Raw genomic sequence first — 6,347 nt, forward strand, 5'->3', positions numbered from 1 at the left:
GGGATGACCAGAGTGAGCAGAGATCCTAAATTCAGTTCCTGACAATGACAGGAAGGCTCACAACCATCTGTACAGCTACAGTGTGGACTCATATATATTAAATAAATAAATCTTAAAAAAAAAATAAATCTTTGGGCCAAAGTGAGTGGGGTTGACCAGAGCGAACAGAGGTCCTAAATTCAATTCCCAACAACCACACAAAGGCTCACAACCATTTGTACAATTATAGTGTGTACTCATATACAAAAAATAAATCTTTAAAGAGAGAGAGAGAGAGACCATGACCTCAGCAACTCTTATAAAAGAAAGCATCTAAGTGGGGATGGCTTACAGTTTCCAAGGGTTGAGTCCATTATCAACATTCTGGGAAGTATAGCACCCCTCAGGCAGACAATGGTGCTATAGAAGTAGCTGAGAGTCCTACATCCAGATCTGCAGGCAGCAGGAAGAGAGCAACTCGGGGCTTGGCTTGGGCTTTTGAAACCCCAAATCCCACCCCTAGTGACACACTTCCTCTAACAAGGCCACACCTCCTAACCCCTCTCAAGCCATGTTACTCCCTGATGGCTGTGAATGCAAATATAGGAGCCTATGATGACGGTTCTCATTCAAACCAATGCAAATTGTGTCGACATCCTTCATCCTTTACCTGTCTATGAATCGATATCCTGGCCTTGGGACTTTCTGATGCCCTTTCTTTCAGACTCTGGGCTTAGCGCAGACTTGCTGAAGCCATGGAATGTCAGCAAAATTCAAACAAGGCCCCAACAGACGCTAGCCAAGCCTCTCCCCTTGTGTGTGCTCAATTTCCCTTCTGGAGGGCACAGTTACCTGTCATCCCAGCCAAATTTCTGTCAATCTGCAGGCACAGGGTAGTAACAAGTCTATGGGCAGGATCGGCAGAGCTGCCAGCCAGTCACCCAGCATGTAGGTGTGTGTTATTGGATTCTGGTTGTTATTGAAGAAACAAACAAGGAAATCAGAAGGCAATGGCTTTCTCCTTGGTGGTAGGTTGGTTGGTTGGTTTGTGCAGGTGTCTCATGTAGCCCAGAAACTCTCTATGTAGCCAAGGATGGCCCTAAACTCCTGGTCCTTCTGCCCCTACCTCCTTAGAGCTAACATTACAGGCAGGCACCAACACCTCTCATGACTGACCAAGCAACTATAACTTTAGGATATGAAAAAATATGAATGAATCAACAGCTTCCAAGGTGTTCATGGAAGCATTACTTGTGGAAAAGTGGTCTAAACATCCTTAATTTATTTCAGTAGGAAACTGAATAAATCAGAGTATGTCTGAGTAACATAATGTCTTGGGCTGTGGATGATGCCATAATACAATACTTGAGACGACAGAAGTTTATTTCTCAAAGCTCTAGGGGCGGGAAAACTAAGGTCGAGCCACTAAATCTTTCTGTCTGTGGAGGGCTCTTTATTCCGCTTCCAAAATGGCACCTTGCAGCTGTTTTCTGCAGAGAGCACAAATGCTGTGTCACCACTAGCCCGAAGGTCAGAAGGGGTGAGTGCCATGTCCTCTGCAGCTCTGCTACAGGGTCCTTAAGTCCCATGTGAGGGTGGTGCCCTCCCTCGGGGGTTAATGTTTCTCAAATCTCCTTCTCCTAATACAGCTGCAATGGGGGTGAAGTTTCTCTTTCTCTTTTCTTCTCTCGAGGCAGAAGGATCTGTCTACTTTGGTTCATATTCTGAAGGTATAGTCCATCAGTCAGGGAAGGCATGGCAGGAGATGCAAGCTGGCTGCTCACTTTGCATCTGCACTCAGGAAGCAAAGAGCAATGGGTGCCAGTAATCAGCTTGTCTGCTGCCTCCACTCTCTCCTCCTCCCCCCTTCCTCTTCCCCTTTCTTCTTCCTCTCCCTCTTCTCCCTCCCCCTCTTCCTCTTCCTCCCTCTCCTCCTTCCCCCTTTTCCTCCCCCCTCCTCCTCTCTCTCCCTTCCTCCTCTCACTCCCCCTTCTTCCTCCTTCCCCTCCCCTCCTCCTCTTTTTCCTCCCCTCTTCCTCCCCCTCCTCCTCCTTCCCCTCCCCTCCTTCTCTTCTTCCTCCCCCTCCTCTTCCCCTTCTTCCTCCTTCCCCACATCTCCTCTCCTCTTCTTCCTCTTCCTCTCCCTCCCCCTCCTCTTCTTCCTCCCCCTTCTTCCTCCTTCCCTTTCCCTCCTCCTCTTCTTCCTCCTCCTCCCTGCTTCCTTCTCCCCTTTCCTTCCCACCCTCCCTTTTATCATCCCACCTGTCTCTCCCCTTCTCTCCATTCCCCTTGTCTCTACACACCCAGGACTACTTTATGTCCCTGGACTTGTCATCCTAGGCCTTCCTTGTCCTCATTCACTGGTCTCAACACCACTCCATTTCAGTGTCCCTCACTTCCTCGCTTGGGTATCATGGCTCTGAGAGCCAGCCACCTATTCTTGCAGCACAAGGCCAGGTGCACAGGTGGATTGCAGACTGGGAAGAGTGCCCCAGAAACAGCTTCTCTGGGGAATGCAGAGCTGTACTATGTTGCTAAAGGACTCAGTAGCTGGGAGTAACTTCTGGGAAGGGTAGCATAGAGTCCTCTTAACATTTGGTCATGCAGAGTCCAAGCCATCTACACACACATCCATTCCTGTACAAACCTGCTCCTGGTCCCACTGACAACCTTAGCTCTCTAAGAAAACTCAGACTTAAACCACCTGCTTAGGGGATGATGGGTCCCATTTACTGGCTGGAAATTGATAGCTCTGTTAACTGGCAGTTTTAAAAGTTGTTTTCTCAGATGTTACGCTCACCCAAATTCTGTTTATATGGCCCACCCTCTCCATGCACACTTATTCCCTCTGATTCTTCATGAGTGTAACGTTCACAGTCGTGAATAAGTGGAGTAATGGTCAGAACACAGCTTAGTTAGTAGAGCGCTTGTTTGGCAAGCACAAAGCCCCAGGTTTGATCCACAGCATTGCGCAAACTGGCCATGATGATGCATGTCTGTAATTCCAGAACTTGGGAGGTAGAGGACAGGCAATCAGGAATTCAAGGTCATCCTGAGCTACAGTTAAGAGACTAATGTCGCTAAAGGCTCCTTTCCCTCTCTCTGTCTCTCTGTCTCTCTCTCTTTCTCTGAAAATTGCTTGAAAGCAGTCATTTCTGCTGAGAAAGATTATCAGCTTGGGCTCCAGCTATGACTGAGTCTGTGTCCAGCCCTTGGGCGCATCTGGCCTTTGATTGTGCTGTTATCTGACAGTTATTGACTTGAGCTGTGCATGAGCCTTGTGCTGAGGCTGCCCAGGAAATTTGGAATCCAATATAAATTATTTACTTACTACTCATTCTCTCTGCCCCAGGATAAACGTCTGTATTTTTTTTTCTTTTCTTTTAAAAAGTGATTAAACTTTTCCCGGGTGGGTTGGCAAGTCTGGCATTTTGTAATTGACTAGATACAGTAGATTCTTAGAAATTCTCACCAGGAGCGAGCAGGCGGGCGGCAAGGCGAGGCGAGGCGAGGCAAGAGCTGCACAGGGCCCTGCGTGGCCGTGGCCGCCTAAGCATTTCGGACTTCGACGAGTTCGAGCGGCAGCTCAACGAAAATAAACAAGAACGGGACAAGGAGAATCGGCACAGGAAGCAATAGTCACAGTCGCGTAGTCACAGTAGGCAGAAGCCGAGACCGAAAGCACAGTAGCAGGAGCCGAGATCGGTGCAACCGGGACCAGCGCTGTGCCTCTGGGGATAGGAGAGACGAAGCAAACCTTTGACAAGAGGCGCTAAAGAGGAGCATGGTGGATTGATTCTTTCTCCCCGCCATGAGAAGAAGAAGAAGGTGCGTAAATACTGGGACGTGCCACTGCCTGGCTTTGAGCACATCATCCCAATGCAGTACAAGGCCATGCAAGCTGCGGTTCAGATTCCAGCCACTGCCCTTCTCCCGACCATGATTCCTGATGGTCTGGGTGTGACCCCAACGCCAGTGCCTGTGGTTGGGAGCCAGATGACCAGACAGGCCAGACGTCTCTACGTGAGCAACATCCCTTTTGGCATGACTGAGGAGGCTATGATGGACTTCTTCGACGCCCAAATGTGCTTGGGGGGCGGGGGGGGGGGGTTTGACTCAGGTCCCTGGCAACCCAGTCTTGGCTGTGCAGATAAATCAAGACAAGAATTTTGCCTTTTTGGAGTTCCGGTCAGTGGATGAGACGACCCAGGCCATGGCCTTTGATGGCATCATCTTCCAGGGCCAGTCATTGAAGATTCGAAGGCCTCATGACTATCAACCACTGCCTGGCGTGTCAGAGAACCCCTCTGTTTATGTGCCTGGAGTTGTATCCACTGTAGTCCCAGATTCTGCCCACAAGCTGTTCATCGGGGGTTTGACCAATTACCTAAATGATGACCAGGTAAAAGAGCTGCTGACATCCTTTGGGCCTCTCAAGGCCTTCAACTTGGTCAAGGATAGTGCCACAGGGCTCTCCAAGGGCTATGCCTTCTGTGAGTACGTGGACATCAACGTCACAGGTCAGGCCATTGCGGGGCTGAATGGGATGCAGCTAGGGGACAAGAAGCTGCTTGTCCAGAGGGCGAGTGTGAGAGCCAAGAATGCCATGCTGAGCACCATCAATCAGACACCTGTGACCCTTCAAGTGCCCGGCCTGATGAGCTCTCAGGTGCAGATGGGCGGTCACCCAACTGAGGTCCTGTGCCTCGTGAACATGGTGCTGCCTGAGGAGCTGCTGGACGGTGAGGAGTATGAGGAGATTGTAGAGGACGTATGAGACGAGTGCAGCAAGTATGGGCTGGTCAAATCCATTGACATTCCCTGCCCCGTGGACAGCGTCGAGGTGCCTGGCTGTGGAAAGATCTTTGTGGAGTTCACCTCAGTGTTTGACTGCCAGAAGCCATGCAGGCTCTAACCGGTCGCAAGTTCGACAACAGAGTGGTGGTCACAAAATACTGTGACCCTGATTCTTACCACCGTCAGGACTTCTGGTAGAGGTGACTGGGGGAGGGTGGGGGCAGGGCTGGCTGGGGACTTTCCCCTCACCTGTCCCCTCCTCCTTTCCCCACTCTTTTTTTTTTTTTTCCATTTTTTATTAGGTATTTCGCTCATTTACATTTGCAATGCTATACCAAAAGTCCCCCATAGCCACCCACCCCCTCTCCCCTACCCACCCACTCCCCTTTTATGGCCCTGGCGTTCCCCTGTACTGGGGCATATAAAGTTTGCGTGTCCAATGGGCCTCTCTTTCCAGTGATGGCCGACTAGGCCATCTTTTGATGCATATGCAGCTAGAGTCAAGAGCTCCGGGGTACTGGTTAGTTCATAATGTTGTTCCACCTATAGGGTTGCAGATCCCTTTAGCTTCTTTGGTACTTTCTCTAGCTCCTTCATTGGGGGCCATGTGATCCATCCAATAGCTGACTGTGAGCATCCACTTCTATGTTTGCTAGGCCCAGGCATACTCTGACAAGAGACAGCTATATCAGGGTCCTTTCAGCATAATCTTGCTAGTGTATGCAATGGTGTCAGCATTTGGAAGCTGATTATGGGATGGATCCCCGGATATGCTAGTGTCTACATGGTCCATCCTTTTATCTCAGCTCCAAACTTTGTCTCTGTAACTCCTTCCAAGGGTGTTTTGTTCCCACTTCTAAGGAGGGGCATAGTGTCCACACTTCAGTCTTCATTTTTCTTGAGTTTCATGTGTTTAGGAAATTGTATCTTATATCTTGGGTATCTTAGGTTTTGGGCTAATATCCACTTATCAGTGAGTACATATTGTGTGAGTTCCTTTGTGAATGTGTTACCTCACTCAGGATGATGCCCTCCAGGTCCATCCATTTGGCTAGGAATTTCATAAATTCATTCTTTTTAATAGCTGAGTAGTACTCCATTGTGTAGATGTACCACATTTTCTGTATCCATTCCTCTGTTGAGGGGCATCTGGGTTCCTTCCAGCTTCTGGCTATTATAAATAAGGCTGCTATGAACATAGTGGAGCATGTGTCCTTCTTACCAGTTGGGGCATCTTCTGGATATATGCCCAGGAGAGGTATTGCTGGATCCTCCGGTAGTACTATATCCAGTTTTCTGAGGAACCGCCAGACTGATTTCCATAGTGGTTGTACAAGCCTGCAATCCCACCAACAATGGAGGAGTGTTCCTCTTTCTCCACATCCACGCCAGCATCTGCTGTCACCTGAATTTTTGATCTTAGCCATTCTGACTGGTGTGAGGTGGAATCTCAGGGTTGTTTTGATTTGCATTTCCCTGATGATTAAGGATGTTGAGCATTTTTTCAGGTGCTTCTCTGCCATTCGGTATTCCTCAGGTGAGACCCACTCTTGAAGAAGATGGGCAGAGGA

The 6,347-nt window shown here is 49.1% G+C and overlaps 1 pseudogene; it reads left to right on the top strand.

Moving 5' to 3' along the window:
* Gm8784 overlaps positions 1 to 4,989 on the top strand; it is a 25,504-nt pseudogene extending 20,515 nt beyond the window's left edge.
* Positions 4,990 to 6,347: the final 1,358 nt, after the last annotated feature.

The sequence above is a fragment of the Mus musculus genome, chromosome 13 (assembly GCF_000001635.26).
Source record: "Mus musculus strain C57BL/6J chromosome 13, GRCm38.p6 C57BL/6J".
Taxonomy (NCBI): Eukaryota; Metazoa; Chordata; class Mammalia; order Rodentia; family Muridae; genus Mus; species Mus musculus.